Here is a 17,165-nt window from a genome sequence, read left to right as displayed (position 1 = left end):
CTGATTTTTTTTTTGTACTACACAGTCTCACTATTGTGATTACTTATGGGCAAGTTTCCATATGGAGGCAAAGCACATGAATTAAGTGTAACTGAGTCATTCCAGTCTTCTGTACTTGAAGGATGGTATACTCTCATGTTATCAGTGCTTCTTTAGGGTCAGGTAAATATGATAATGATCATAGGTGGCCTAATATTCTTTAGCTGTGGCTTCTGAGTTTCTATGTTGTATGATTTGAATTAGAGTTTCTATTTTTTTTTTAACATGTGCTACAGAATGGGCCATAGCTCTTGGATGGCTTGTAAGGTGAAGGCTATACTTGCTATCACTGTTTCCATGTAAAGTTTAAGGCTGTGCATTGGCATGTTCCTCAAAGCAGAGATTTTCAAGGATCAGGTTTCCAAAAAATGTGATTTTGTAACACAACTAGATATTTTCAAATGTGCTGAACAATGCTTTGGGATTACATGTTATGCATGTTCTATGTGTCATATTTTAACCTATGTCAGGGACTTGTGCAAAGACAATAGCTGAATACAGTGGAGTTCTTAAATTGTGAGGCAGCTGTGCAAACTTGGCTATGAATGGGGTAGTAGTGGTTGTCACATGTGGCCTTGTTAGAATGTCTGAAAGTACTTGAGTGAATGAGTGGCAGAATTGGATCTGCCTAATTTAAAAGGGAACTTTTCAGCAAGCTGCATGAGAGATTTTTTTTAGACTCTGCATGGTACCTCTTATGACAAGCTATAATTCCAAGTTCACAGCTCAGCCTTGAAATTCTGTAGATAGGAATGCATTGAAAAATTACTTGTACAGAATTGCCTGATGCTGATTTCAGCAGAAGTATATTGTCTTAGTCAAAGCTTGTGAAAAGGATTTGAGATTATTTTTCTTTTATTGGCAACAATCAGCACATAAATATAGCCAGAGATGAGCAAAGACCATTGAATTCAATCCTGAACTCATCAAGCAGATGGCTAATGACATCTTCAATTCCACTATATCTTCAACGTCAATCTCGTGTGCTTGATAAATTTGGAGATTTATTATATGAATGTGGAGAATCTTTGGCTAATGTCTTTATTGTATGCCTGAGACTTTAAACTGGGGTCCATCTGCCTCTCATAGGAGTAAAACATCTCAGTGCTATTTTCAAGGATGGTGAAGTTATCTCCAGTGTACTGACCAATATTTTATCAATCACCATTACAAAAACCCAAAGCCTTTCATCCTTTTGCGGGGGGTGGAGTGGGGAGCTTGCTGCATACAAATTAGCTGCAGAGTGTTTTGGAATGTCATAGAGTCATGCAGCGTAAAAATAGGCCCTTGGCGCACTCTGTTTATACCAACCAACAAACACCAAACTATACTGATCCCATTTCCCACACTTGGTCCATAGCCTACTATGCCCTGGGATTTTAAGTGCTTAATCTGAGGTGCTGAAAAATGCTATATGTAATATGTATGCTTTTGTTGCAATTGAAGTCTGATGAGTGTTCTCTGGAACTTCAGCATAGTCTCTGAATTTATGCCCCATCTTCTGTTAATACATTTCAATGTTTAGCTATTGAATTATTTGTCCATATTTTCTCAATATTAAACTCCTCACAGTCAGGTTGCCTCTATTGAAAATCATTTTTTCAACCAAAACTTATTTTGTGTTTGATATTAAGTTCTTTTTGCTGTTAACTTGCACAATTATGAACTTTTTGCAAGACCCTAATTGCAAATCACAATAAGCAATTTTTTTCCTGAAAATGTAGCAAGCTGATAACTTCTTCCTTTATCCCTGCAGCATAGTGTTTGTGCAAGGATTCCTGTGACCAATCTTTACTTCCTTCAAGTAGCATTATGCCTCTTACAAATGCACAGTTTCCTATCCCTCTCTTTTTTTATCCAGTTTCTTATCCAGTCCCACAATCTTCTCAGGATTTCCATGTATTGTAATTGAACTAGTACCCTTTCAATTGGGAGTCTGTAAACTCTTTTCTGGCAAATGCAAAGCTTGCATCACACTGTACCTCATTAAGGTTTTTCTAAAATGTTTCACATCAATATGCTTTTGAAAATGTTGTTTTAACTGCAAGCACAACGACCAGTTTGTGCATAGCAAGACCACACAGTCAGTGAGACAAATTATGTACTTTTATTGTTCATGGAGAGAGTAATGTTGGTTAGCCAACAGAACTCCCTGATCTTTTAATCACGACATGGGACGTTCTAGATTCCTGAGAGCTGTGTTGAGGTGGCAGAAATGATCAAAGGTGGAAAAAAGGGGATCTTTCTTCAGATGTTTTTTCATTGCTGTTTGCTGAACCAGGAGTTTAGCCTTTTTTATGAAGATGGGATCCAAATATTAATTAAGTGGATGTCTCTAATTATATATCTTGAAATTGTAAAGCTATAGGCTGACTGCACCAGCAACAATATTGCATTTGCAAGGAACACATTTCGATGGGAACATCCATCTACAATAATTCCAAACAAGTATCTCAAATCCTCTGTATATGATCTGAAAACCCACTAGAAGGCCTATTACCGCACATAGAGGGTTCTGAAAGAAGACTTTATAATTTATCACGTTTTCTGCAGCAAAGAGTTTCAGCTGGCTGTAACTGATCCATAAAGCCATCTCTGCCATGAGTTTGTGTGTGCAAAGTGACTTTAGCTACGAATCAATGTTTGGGACAATGTGAATTAGCCTTTTCTCCTGAATCTAAGTGTCACTTGGCTAAAATATTTTAAAGATAAACCCTGCAGAGTCTTATATTTTTCATCAGACCTGTAGGTGGTGTGAGTCTTAGTTTTCTAGAAAGGTAGTGTATATGTTTTCATAGTTTAAAACTGTTGATAATCTTGCTTGAGTGGATGTTGTTGCATATGAGTCTTGGTCCATTTTCATGAAGGTGTTTAAGAATTAACAATGTTAGTGTTTGTACAACCATGACTTATAAACTGGTAAAGGCCTCCTGAAGTATTAAAAGAAATTTATTTATATGGTAGGGATGTTTGGTAAGAAAAAAAAGTTGAAAATCATTATCCTAAAGACAAAAGCAAACTAATCAAGAAATGGCTTTAGCTTAGCAAAACCCAGATGAGAACGTGTATAAGTTATGAGCATATAGGGAAAGAGTAATGTTTTGGGTTTGAAGATCTCAACCCCCCCCCGGGAGGGGTCTCTCTGTTCCACGATCAGTCAAAGAAACAACGGGAGTACAGTCTGTTCAGCAAGATTTCACAATTTATTACAACGCCGGCCACAGGTTTGTCCAGCAACATAGAGGTTAAAAGCTTCTGTGTTCCTTGGAGAAACTGCTCAATTTCACTTGGAACAAAGGCAATTTTTGTTTTTTTAAAGAAATAGTACAGTCTTAATTGCAGAGTAAATCCAATAAAGTGTAATAAAATGACTGGACAGCAAGTTAACCCAATGATATTTCCTGGGAAACAAAGTTGTTCAACACACATTATCTTTTCCCATCAGTTCAAGGTGAGCTGGGATGGTTAGTAATGTCCTATCTAGCTTAGTTAATTTCATACTGTGAAGGGTCCATTGTTCTGCTTTATCTTAGATTCAGTAAGCTCAGCATGGCAGGAATGCAGCCTATAGCAGGGTGAGAAGCCATTTTAAACAGTGTTAATTTGCAGCTTGAAGCCATTTTGTTATGTTATTTTATGTTACTTGCATTTAGAAGCCATTTTGTAGTTAGCAACCATTTAATGAATGCTTTTACTCCTGACAACAGCCTAAATCCAGATTTTAGATACTCAGGTTGTGAGTGGCAAAGGCTCAGGTAGCAGACTTTGACCAGGTAAGAACTTGCAGTAAACAATGAGGTGCTGGAGGCAAGGGTAATGGGTTAACAAGATGAAAAAGCATTCATTATGTGAAGCTAGTTAACAAGGTAAAGTCATTTATTGTATAATGCCTGATGGCTTAATATTTACCTTTGCTCACTGATTGTAATTGGGAAGAGAGTGGCACGGACTACGGCGCCATGTACTCTGCTGCAAGGTTTTTTGTCATGAGGGTACGGCTGGTCTGTCTTTCCTTCGCAGCTTAGTCCGGTTTCCACCAGGGTGAGGATGTTTTACTGATCTTTTTGTGTGCGTGCACCAGGCATTGTGGGGTTCACAGAGCTTTGGGAATCTTGGACCAAGGCTTGTATTTTTTTTCTTTCTGTACAGTGGTAGTTGATTCAGAGTCTGTGGATATGATTTATTTTTGTCCGACTCTGGATCTTTTGGAGCGACCTCCACCATCGTTTTGCCTCCTTGTTTTCCATTTCATGGATCGTCATCAGGTGAACTGAGGTGGGTCTCAAATGTGCGCGTTTTTCCCCCATATTAAAATGAGTAGATTTCTGACCAGAGGCTCTTCAAAAAAAACCGAGAAATGCTGAAATTAAGGCTGTACTAATACTTGGGTCAGAAAAGGAAGTTTCATTGTAAATTGTGCCATGCTGAGAGTGTTTGATGTTTAAAATTTTGATTTGTTAAAATGCTGGTTCAGAAAACCCTTTCAAGTAACTGTTTTGTCTTGTCTGAATCACGATCTCAATTCATTGTGTCTTGTGGGCTATGTAATGGGGCAGATTTTGTTTTCACATTGAAATTCTATAACATTATGCCCTTTTTAAAATTATCCAACTTGTAACCTTAAAACAAATTGAGTGCCTTAAGCCCCTGATTTGTTTCAAATTCTACAATGCCTGTTTCAAAAAACAATTGGGTCAGTAGTCGTGCTTTAGTCAGGTGAGTGTTGTGTGATAATACCTTTGCTGTGTTTTTAATGCAGAATGATCACAAAAACAGTGCATTTTTAGTTTGTTTTGTTAAGATTTTCGAGAGAATATTAGAACTTGGGGCTGAGCTATTGACATTCTTTCAATTATTAAGACTTCCTTGGCCCTCTTCATATTGCAAATTCAGAGTGTCGATCTCTACCAAAGTTGCCACTGTAATTCTGACTGTTTTATTTGTGAAGTTTCATTTGGAGAACATATTTTAATATATTCTGCATTTGTTTCCCACGAATATTTGAGATTTAAATCTGAACTGAAACTGCCTCTTCAATTACTAAAGCAGAGGAAACATTTTTGTTGTTTTCTTGCTGTTCCAGACTTTTGAAATACTTTTCCTGACAGCTTTCACATTAGCCAAGTCTCAATTTGTTGAAGGAAAATAATTGTTGAATAACCCAAGGGTTTGATTTTAGGACCATTGATTGTTGTTTAGGCAGTACAAGTTAGAAATTTATGGATTGTATAAAACTTGATAATGTCATAAATAAATAGTGAACAGAGTAACAGACTTCAAGAATTCAAAGTATGTTGAAATAGGCAGACACAATTTAGTGCAGTTAAATGCATGAGTGTCTTCATACCTTAGCAAGGAAAGGATGAGAGAGGAAATGCAAAGATATTTTCATCTGCTAACATCTTCTCTACCTGTGAATAGAGAAACTCTAAACCATGACTTTGGACCACTGCCCACACCTCCACAACCTGATCCAATGGATTCAATCAGCTCCCCAGTCAGAGCATGAAAAGTGAAGCAGCTAACAACGGTGAAGAGGAGGTCTGCACGCTTTTTGTCAGTGGGCTTCCTGTGGACATTAAACCACCTGATCTCTACCTCCTTTTGATCATTTAATGGATATGATAGTTCACTGGTCAAGCGAACATCACAACAGCCAGTTGGCTTTGTTACATTTAACAGCAGAGTGGGAGCAGAAGCCGCAAAGAATACTGTGTTCACCTAGCCTGCAGCTGCTGCACTACAGGAGGGAATGAGAAAGTGTACAAGATATGAGCAGCTAAGGAAAGAGTTAAGTTTTGAGTTGTATGAGACAAAGGCTCAGCTAGCATGACTTTGACCAGATAAGAACTTGCAGGAAACATTAAGGTGCTGGGGGCAGGGATAGTGGGTTAATGAAGTGAAAAGCATTCATTATGTAAAGCCAGTTAACAAGGTTAAGAACATTAGTTGTATAATGCCAGATGGCTTAATCTTGTAGATGTTAATAGCCACTGGATAGAATGCTGGAAGTCTATGTTTCAGCTGTGAGCTTTGAAAATGAGTGTCTGTATGCCATTTACCGGTAGGGGCATCCCCACTGAACTTGTCCTGTTATTAGTGAACTTTTATCAGCAGTTTGGTAGCAATAAAGAATTTGTCAAAGATTATTTAGTCATTTTACTTTTAATGGTGAAGCTTTACCTAAAAATATCCTACCTGTCTGCAGATATAACCATCACAGCACAAAAAAACCCCACAAATTTTACGTAAAGTGATTTAAACCACTTGAAATGCAGTTGGATGCCTTGTAATTAGACATCTCCCTTTCAATCTGCTTTGTTGAGTTTTTGTTCAGTATGCAAAGCTCACTCCTCAGCGCCTGTGCGCTGAAGAATCAACTGCTGGATCTGTCGTGTCCCAGTGAAATTACTATTCATCTTTACTCTGTCCATCATAGCTATCTAAATAGAAAGGGAAGTTCAGAGGACAAATGTTTGAAAGTGAAGAGGGATATTATATTAATCAGTTAATTTTCAAATGAAACGACTAGTGCAAGTTAAAATTAATTAAAAATCAGTAAAGCTAGAAAATGCTGGTCAGAGAAAATGTTAACAGGGGCCAGAGGGTTTGAGTTAAAGGGAGAGACTGAATAGATTGGGACTTTTTTCCCTGGAGCATTGGAGGCTGAGAGGTGACCTTTTATAGAGGTTTATAAAATGATGAGCACAGGATGAATAGCCAAGGCCTTTTCCAAAGGGTAGGTGAGTCCGAAACTAGAGGGCAGAGGTGGAAATTGAGACGAGAAAGATTTAAAAATTACCTGAGGGGTAACTTTTTCACACACAGGGTGGTGTGTGTATTGGAACGAACTGTCAGATGAAACTGTGGAGGCTGGTATAATTATAACATTTAAAAGGCACATGAATAGGAAAAGTGTAAAGGGATTTGGGCCAAATATTGGCAAATTGGACTAGCTCAGATTGAGATAACTGGTCAGTGCATACGAGTTGGACCAAAAGGTCTGTTTCCATGCTCCATGACCCTCTTTCAGACCAGTGATCTTTTGATAGAGCTTTGATTTTCTGATAAATTACCATTGACCTGAAACATTATCTCTGTTTCTGCCTCCAAGGGCACTGCATGACTTGTTAGAAATTTCCAGCAATTTCTGTTTCTGTTTCATATGTTCTGCATCCATTTTCAACATTCCTTCATGCTGTATTAATTATCTTGTTCAGATATACAGGGGAAGGGTGTTTTTTAATTAATTACCTACAGCACTAATTGGAACTCTTGTACCACAGAGGTAGTGTGCCTACCTCTGGATCAGTAGGCCTAGGTTCACCTGCTCTTTAGGTGTGTAATAGCATCTCTGAACAGATCATAGAATCCCAGCAATGTGGAAACAGGCCCTTTGGCCCATCGAGTTCTGAACAGCATCCCATCGACACCAGCCTGCCCAGTTCCCACAATCCCTGTAACCCTGCTAATCCCTCATGCCTGCACGTCCCTGGGCACAATGGGCAATTTAGCATGGCCAATCCACCTAACCATTTAAGATTGGTTAGGAAAAAAGGAAAAATACTTAAGAGCAGTAACGGAGCTCTTTTGGTGCAGTGTTAGGGTCCCCAGCTCTGAAGCAGGAGACCTGGGTGAATGCCCCAGCTGCTTTAGCAATGTGTAACAATGCATCTAAACAAGTTGATTAGAAAATGCATAGCACTAATTCTGTGAGCCAGGAGACCTGGTTCAAATCCCACCTGTCACCAGGGGAATATAATAACATCTCTGAACAGTTGGCTAATAATATCTCCCTTGAGCACTAATTAGCTCTTGTAGCACAGTGGTGTGTTCCTGCCTTTGAGCCAGGTGGCTTTTGTTCAAGTACCACCTGCCACCCGTCATTGAAATGTCAGAAATAATGGCTGAGTGCATCGCTGGGGCCCTTGTGTGGTGGTAGTGTCCCTACCTCTAGTCCAGGAGGCACAGGTCTAAGGCACACTTGCTCCAGCAGTGAACTAATACCTCTGAACAGGTTGATTAGAAAATATTGTGGAGCAGTAGAAGAGATACTGCTGGGATCCTCTGTGTTAGTTGAAGGTAGATGTAGTGCTGCATTCTGCAACTATACTAGCAAGAAAAATGTTTTGTCTCATTTCCCATGTCATCTGAATTGGAATTTATTTGTCACTTATCTTCTGTTTTCTGTTCAGTGTGATAAACCAATTTAATACATCAAATGGAAGGTGATGGTTAACTGATTAGAGAAAAGGCATGAGCAGTGTAAAATTGAGTGGCTTCCCCAGGAGCAGAGGAAAGGTTAGAGGAATACATTGAATGAAATACTCTGCAACAGGTTTGGAGCTCCGGTTGGGGAAAATGACCAGGTAGAACAATCCAATAAATTACAATGGTGAGAAAATGTATAAGGGAAAGAGTTAAGTTTAGGGTTGCGTGACAAAGGCTCACCTAGCATGACTCTGATTAAATAAGAACTTGCAGTAAACAATAAGACGCGGGAGGCAAGGGTAGTGGGTTAACGAGGTTATGTAATGCCAGATAACAAGGTTAAGAACATCCACTGTGTAATGCCCGATGGCTTAATCTTTATTGTTGATGTTCGCTGATTGTAATGGTCACCCAATCAATTTAGATGTTGCCTTATTGGGATGCTGCTCCCTGTACGTGACGTTATAATTCCTTAAGAATCTGCTGTTCAAGAGAAGACTGAGAACTCATGTCTCTCTGCACATGGGTGATGATTCTCTCCCACCAGGGCCCAGAATAAACATGAAGAAGGTTAAGCTGTACTGTGTCTGAGTGTTTGCTTCAACTGATACGGGGATACAGAAACAGCACTACAATGGTACAAGAGAGAGTTCAAGGAGATGTATGTTCAAGGAGTTCAACAACAATGATGCAGTACTTGGAGTGGTTGGCCAAATATATGTCATCACAGCCCCCAAATCCTGGATATTTTGTGGTTTCGAAAGCACAATGATGAGAGACATGTTATAGTTCAGGTATTATTGTACAGAAATAGATGGGGAGGGAGAGTCCATGTGGAAGCTGAAGGTAAAGAACAGGTGGTTTTAGGCAATTCGGAAAAGGTTTTGAAGAGTAGCACTGCACAGATGACAATCCTCTGATCTGCTTCCTGAATTATGTGCTGAATGAAGAAAGGTTTGTACAGGACAAATAGACCAAAAAAAAAATCATAGCTGCAGGAAGAAAAACAGAAAACGGTGGCAATCCTCAGTGCATGCAGTACCTGTTGGAGAGAGAAACCAATTTTAAATGTTTAAGATGGATGACCATTCATCAGAAATGGGAATAAGTGTGGTCTGTAGGGAACAACAACAATAAACAGGCAATTAAAATATTGTATAGGTTGAAGGAAGCAACATGAGAAAAATTATTCTACAGGCAGATTTAGCATTACAGAGCCTATATACAAACTGAATGAAGGGGGGAGAAAAGTACACCTGTTGTAATCCAATATGGTTATGAACATTAAATCAAAGCAGCTGGTATGGTAATATAGACTTGTCAAATAGGAAACAAATCCAAAGGGAGTGATGATAGAGGACACAAGCAGATTCAATAGACTAAAGTTGAAAGGTTTTTTTATGAGAGGAGCTTTTTTGTAAAGTACCAGAGCCAAATAAATAGGTGCGTTAGTCAGAGGGAAATGGGTCTGGGTGGGTTACTCTTTGGAGGATCAGAATGGACTTGTTGGACCGAAGGGCCTGTTTCCACACTGTAGGGAATCTAATCGAATCTAAAAATAGAATATATCAGAGGATCCTGAGGAAGATAGAGGCCTTGAAGATTATATTTCAGTGAACTATTGTGTGGATACATACATACTGCAGATCTTCATATTGAGAACAAAGTGGAAGTTCAGCTCAAGCAAGTACGAACGAGCCATGTTCAGAGCTTGGCTATTTATTATTTGTTAATAAAGTTGTTAGCACATTCATGACTGTTCGTCAAATGTTATGTAATTGTTTATGTTAAAATTACTTAGCATGAAAAAAACAAAATGCCTCAACTAATCAGAGTTTGATTTGCAGTATAAATTGTCATTATTTGGCATTCTTGCATTTGTCCCTGATTGAATGCAAGACAAAATGCATTGGCAGCATGTTTCTTTTCATCATCAAATAAAGCTTTGTAGTTGTACTACAAAAATGAGCAGGCATGACAAAGCTATAGATATAGGGGATTTTAAATACCTACCTGTCTATTAGGACAGAATAATCTGCTAAGTCTTGTCAAGGGGAAGAAGACGACTTATGTGAGGGTGAGGGGTGTCCAGTTTCAGTTAGGTGGCTTGTGTTATAAGTTAGCCAGAAAAGATCTAAAGAGAGGGCTAAGAAGAGCTAGGAGGGGACATGAGAAGTTGTTGGTGGATAGGGTGAAGAAAAACCTTTAAGGCCTTCAATAAGTATATCAGGAATAAAAGAATGACTGACTAGAGTAAGATTAGGGCCAATCAAAGATAGTAATGGAAAGTTCTGTGTGGAATCTGAGGACATAATGAATATTGTTCGTCAGTATTCACATTGGAAATGGGCAATGTTAGTGAGGATATGGAGAGACAGCTTACAAGATTAGATGGGATTGAGGTTGACAAAGAGGAGGTTTTAGCAATTTTGGAAGATCTGAAAATAGATAAGATCTCTGGGCCGGATGGGATTTATACTCAGATTCTCTGGGAAGCCAGGGAGGAGATTGCAGAGCCTTTGGCTTCGATCTTTTTTGTCATCATTGTTGACCGGAGTAGTGCTGGAAGACTGGAGGATAGCAAATGTCGTTCCCTTGTTTAAGACGGGGAGTTGGGACAGCCCTGGTAATTATTGGCCAGTGAGCCTTACTTCGGTTGTGGGTAAGGTGTTGGAAAAGATTATAAGAGTTAGGATTTATAAGCATTTGGAAAAGAATAATTTGATTAGGGATAGTCAACACAGTTTTTAGAAGGGTAGATCGTGTCTTTCTAACCTTTATTGAATTCGAGAAAGGACAAAACAGGTGGATGAAGGTAAAGTGGTTGTATATGGACTTCAGTAAGGCATTTGATAAGTTTCCACCCGGTAGGTTATTGCACAAAATATGGAGTTTCGTGATTGAAGGTGATTTAGTGGTTTGGATCAGAAATTGGCTAGCTGAAAGAAGACAGAGGATGGTCGTTGATGGGAAATGTTCATCCAGGAGCTCCGTTACCAGTGGTTGCCACACACTGATCTGTTTTGGGGCCACTGCTGTTTGTCATTTTCATAAATGACCTGGATGTGGGCGTAGAAGGATGGGTTAGTGAATGTGCGAATGACACTTAGACAGATTTGTGGATAGTGCTGAAGGATGTTGTGGGTTACAGAAGGACATAGATAAGATGCAGAGCTGAGCAGAAAAGTGGCAAATGGAGTCTAATGTGGAAAAGTGTGAGATAGTTTACTTTGGAAGAAATAACAGGAATGCAGTGTACTGAGCTAATGGTAAATCCTTGACAGTGTAGATAAACAGAGATCTCGGTGTCCAGGTGCATAAATCCCTGAAAATTGCCATCCAGATTGATAGGGGTGTTAAGAAGGCATATGGTGTGTTGGCGTTTATTGGAAGGGGAATTGATTTTCAGAGCCACAAGATCATGCTTCAGCTCTGCAAGACACTAGTGAGCTGAAAATGTGTTGCTGGAAAAGCGCAGCAGGTCAGGCAGCATCCAAGGAACAGGAGAATCGACGTTTCGGGCATAAGCCCTTCCTGAAGATGCTGCCTGACCTGCTGCGCTTTTACAGCAACACATTTTCAGCTTTGATCTCCAGCATCTGCAGCCCTCACTTTCTCCTCGAAGACACTAGTGAGGTCCCACCTAAAGTATTGCGAGCAGTTCTGGTCACCGTATTATAGGAAGGATGTGGAAGCTTTGGGAATGGTTCAGAGGAAATTTACTAGGATGACCCTCTACTGTACTCACTGTAATACCCTTGACTGTGTCACCAAATACCAGACTAATGCCATTTACAAGTTCACTGATGACACCACCATAGTTGGTTGAATCTCAGATGGCGACGAAACAGGTTGCAGACAGGAGGTGGAAGACCTGGAAAAATGGTGCACCGAGAACAACCTCTCTCTCAATGCTGACAAAATCAAGAAACTCATTATTAACTTTTGGTAGGATGTTACTTGTGCCGCACCCCCCACCACCACCCCAATACGTTAACAGCACAGAGGTGGAATAAGTGGAGAGTGTCAAGCTCCTGGGAGTGGTCATCCACAACAAGCTTTCTTGGACTCTTCATGTGGATGCACTGGTTACAAAGGCCCAACAACATCTCTTCATCCTCAGGCAGCTGAGGAAATTTTGACATGATGGTGAATATCCTTGCCAACGTGTTTAGGTGCACCATCAAGAGCATTCTATCTGGATGTATCACTACCTGGTATGGCAACTATACCATTCAAGGTCGGAGCCGGTTACAGAGAGTGGTGGACTCTGCCCGGACAGTCACAAAGACCAACCTTCCATCTGTCGAATCCATCTACCAGGCCCGCTGTCCAGGAAAGGCAGCCAGCATTCTTAAAGATCCATCCCTCCCTGACAATGTTTTTCTATGACCCCCTACCATCAGGGAAAAGGTACAGAAGCCTGAACATATGCACTAGCCGGTTTTGCAACAGTTTCTATCCTACTGTTGTTAGAATACTGAATGGACTCTCAAACTCTTAACATTTGCTTGTACCTGTGCTTTTGTTTTTGCTGCTGTTTGTTTACCTATTATTTACTATCTATGCTACTTAACTGTGTGATCTGCCTAGCTTGCCTGTAAGACAAAGCTTTTCACTGTGCCTCAATTCACATGACAATAAATTCAATTCAATTCCCCCCTGGATGTTGCCTGCTATGGAAGGGAGGTCTTAAGACAAAAGGCTGAGGGAACTGAGGCTGTTTTCGTTGAAGAGAAGAAGGTTGAGAGGTAACTTAATTGAGACGTATAAGGTCATCAGCGGGTTAGATAGGGTGGAGAGTGAGAGCCTTTTTCCTCAGATGGTGAAGGCTAACACAAAGGGACATAGCTTTAAATTGAGGGGCGATAGATTTAGGACAGATATGAGGGATAGTTTCTTCACTCACGGAGAAAGGGCGTGAAATGGCCTGCCTGCAACAGTAGTAGACTCGCCCATGTTAAGGGTATTTAAATGAGCATTGGATATATGGAGAAAAACAGAAAGGTGTAGGTTAAATGGGTATCAGATTATTTTCACAGGTCGGTGCAACATAGAGAGCCGAAGGACCTGTATTGCACTGTAACGTTCTATGTAAACATGAAATTTGTGCAAAATTTCTAAATTTATAGGATTCCTTCCTTGAGCAGTATGTAACTACATCTGTGAGGCAGGAGTGTTTCTATAGATTCGGTATAGGTAAGAAATAGATCAGGGAGATGATTATCTTGAAAATTGTAACTCAATGTAAAATGGTTTAAGATTTAAATACTGTAAAAGTGAAAACTTAACACCTAGAGCAGCTGCTTGGATGCCAGCAGATTAGAGAGAGATGAGTAAACCAGAAATTGGCTTGTAGTTACAATTAGAAAAAGAGGCTGTAAAATAAGAAGAAAAGTAGAGGAGATTTGGAACATTTAGTGGGTTCACAGTAGGAAAGGCTCAGGAGAGGTTATTAAAGTTTCCAGAACTAGTATTGGGCAGATATAATGGCAAGGGTCAGGAATCTAACTTCAGGAACAGTAGATAGGGGGACAATGATGAGAACGAGGTGGTCGACATAGGACTGAGGGTATGTACTTTAAATGCAGCTTGTGGAAGAGTCCAATAGGATTTGGTGATGTTTGATGAGGGAGCTTCAGGTGAAGGAACCCCTAGGGGGCAGTGACCGTAATAAAATAGAATTGACCTGCAATTTGTGACTCAAGCTGGAATTGGATGTCACTGTGTGACAGTTCAAGTGAAGATAACTACAAAGACACGAGAGAGGAGCTGGCCAGAATTGATTGGAAGGGGAGCCTAGTAGGGAAGAGCATGGAGCAACAACAGGAATTTCTGAGGGTAATTCAGGAGACACAGCAGAAATTCACCCCAAGGTAGTAAAATAAACATTCTAACGGGAGGAAGAGGCAACCTTGGCTGACAAGGGAAGTCAAGGACAGTAAAGGCAAAAGAAAAAAATGTATGTTGAAGATAAATGATGTTGGATACGCTCTTTTTCCTCTTACAATGACCAGTCATCAATAGGTTAAAAATCTGAGTGTTTATTAAGCAGTGACGGTTGCATTGGTTGCTGAGAATAAGTGTGTAACTATGTCGATTCCAAGTTCGGCTTGCATTTTTAAACAATAAGATGCTGATAACTTTCATTATATTTCATTTTCAAACTTTAGCTTCACGAATCAATTACAACATGACACTCCCGTCAGTAAGTCACTTGCATTGAAGTTTGGTTTGTGTTTGATTGTATACGTGTTTAGATAAGTTAGTCGACACTGTCTCCCAACCCTATTCGCAGCAGAAACAAATGTGACTGTTGTACGATATATTAATTCAGTTAGATAAGTTCTTATATTTTTCAGTGTTATATGACACTGGCTCAATCACACTGTTTATTTTATATCCGAATGTTAGAGTGTTAGGTTCTTTTCCTGAGGTTTCTCTCACACCAACTTCTGCAAAGTTAAAGTTTATTAAAGCTTGTACGAGCGAGGTGACCCCTCTGATACTCTTCGCAGGCATGCAAAGTCAAGTCAGAAGAGAGACCCTGAACAAAGAAAACACATCCCCTTTATACAGGTCAGTTGGTCATGCTCACAGATACTCTGGCCGCTCCCCCCAAATAACCACATGCTACTCAAGACAACCCCTAGCCACTCCCTCACAGTCACATGTTAACCCAGGTACAGTGATCAGATGCGATCATCCTTGAGATAGTACAAATGGAAATGCCCTAATCTGGGAAATCATTATGCAGACGATTTCCTGACTCAGTGATTTCCCCAAGAGAACATGTGTGATATGCCTAGCTTCAGGGGATAACTAGAAAGCATTTCTGAATGGAAAAGATTGAATGATCATTTAATTTGATAAATAGTAGGGGAGTAGTAGCAAATTACTGTCTAAATGGAGTGGGAGTCATTCACATTCCTGCATGAATGTCGTTCCCACCCATGTCCAGGATGTTCAGTCAGTGCAGTGGAACTCTTTTAATGTTCAGAGAGAGAGTATTGGGAGGTCTATATTTTAAAAAAAAAACAGGGTTACTAAAGTAGCAATAGTGGAGGGTAAACCAGCTAGTAACATAAAAGAAGATTGCAAGAGTTTCTTTAGATGTATAAAGGTAAGGGAGAGGCAAGAGTACACATTGGACTGTTGGAAAATGAGGCTGGAGAAGTAGTAATGGGGAGCAAAGAAATGGCGGAGGAGCTGAATAGGTACTTTGCATCAACTTCCACTGTGGAAGATACCAGCAGCATACCAGGACTTCGAGAGGTGGAGTCAGAGGTGAGTGTCGTGGGCCATCACTAAGGAGAATGTGCTGAGGAAGCTGAAAAATCTGACTGTGGATAAATTACCAAGATCAGACTGACTACTCTCGTGGGTTCTGAGGGAGATAGCTGAGGAGATTGTGGAGGCATTGGTGGTGATCTTTCAAGAACCACTGGAGTCAGGATCCCAGAGGACTGGAAAATAGCTAATGTAGCACCCCTGTTTAAGAATGACCAGAGGCAGAAGATGGGAAATGATGATGGGTTGGATAGTCCAACCTCAGTCATTGATAAGATTTTAGAGTTCATTATTAAGGATGAGATTGCGGAGTACTTGGAATTACATGGTAAAATAGGGTGAAAGTTAGCACAGCTTGTCAAGGGGAGGTAATGCCTGAAGATCTGTAAGAAATTTGTGCTTTTGGAGAAGATTTGTAACTCAGGTTGTGGATCAGATTGTAAGTTTGCTCGCTGAACTGGTAGATTTGTTAATGCTGTTCCAGTTTGAATGCCAGGCCTCTTGGAATTCCTGTGCATGCCTTTGTTTAGCCTGTCCCTGGATGGATGTATTGTCTCAGCCGAGCTGGTGTTCCTCTTTGTCAATGTGTTTGGACCTGCAAGGACTGCAACAAACGTTACATTGGACAGATTGGCAGGAAACTAGCCACCAAACAATATGACCAACTGTCCTTAGACGTAGCCGAAGAGGGACGCAAATCAACTGGGACGAGACATGCGTCCGGGTGTCGTCCAGTTTCCCCCTCATAGTCGAAGCAAAACGCTCAGAGACCGTATAGTTTTACCTCCTTCATCTTTATTCCGGGCCCTGGAGGAAGAGAGAATGATCGCCCATATGCCAAGAGCACGAATTCTCGGTCTTCTCTCGAACAGCAGTTTCTTAATGAATCATATAGTCATTTTGCAGGGAGGAGCAACACACACATTGATTGGGTAACCATTACAATCAGTGAGTGTCAATAGTAAAATTAAGCCATCTGCTGTTACACAATGAATAACTGGCTTCACATAATGAATACTTTTCACCTTGTTAAACTGACCTCACATACTGAATGCTTCCAACATTGTTAAATGGCTGTACGTAATGAATGCTTTTCCACATTGTTAACCCATTACCCTTGCCTCCAGTACCACATTGTTAACTGCAAGTTTTTATCTGATCTGAGTCATGCTCAGCTGAACCTCTTGTTTCACAAAACTCAACGTAACTCTTTCCCTACCTGCTCACAACCTACACACATTCTCACGAGGACGTGCTAAACAAAGACGCGCGAGAATTCTTAGAGGCCTTGCATTCAAACTGGAACTCCTCCAACAAACACGTCGATTTGGACTCCGTTTACCAACCTTTCAGAAAAAGAACTGGAAGTGATATCACCCAACACAACAAACCAAGACACATAAATAGAACGTGGGACAGTACACCAGTGTTTCATCAGAGGCTCACTGATGACGTTACCTAACATGGTGACGAAATGTCTGAGAGCAAATCTACCAGCTCAGCGAGCAAATCTACAGCATGATCTGTTAGAATTCTTTGAGGAGGTAATAGTAAGTCAGACAAAGGAGAGCCAGTGGATGTAATTGATTTGGATTTCCAGAAGGTCTTTGACAAGGTGTTGCACG

At 40.3% G+C, this 17,165-nt stretch overlaps 1 protein-coding gene across 9 annotated transcripts in view; it reads left to right on the top strand.

The window, feature by feature from the left end:
• The window catches only part of LOC122552615 (homeobox-containing protein 1-like), a 43,301-nt gene that overhangs the window by 843 nt on the left and 25,293 nt on the right, over positions 1-17,165 (top strand). The gene's annotated exons all lie outside the window — the stretch shown is intronic.

Source organism: Chiloscyllium plagiosum, unplaced genomic scaffold (genome assembly GCF_037043375.1).
Source record: "Chiloscyllium plagiosum isolate Xiang-an unplaced genomic scaffold, Cpla_swu_hap1 HiC_scaffold_10, whole genome shotgun sequence".
Taxonomy (NCBI): Eukaryota; Metazoa; Chordata; class Chondrichthyes; order Orectolobiformes; family Hemiscylliidae; genus Chiloscyllium; species Chiloscyllium plagiosum.
The sequence above is the reverse complement of the archived record's forward strand: the minus strand, read 5'-3'. Positions and strand labels throughout refer to the sequence as shown.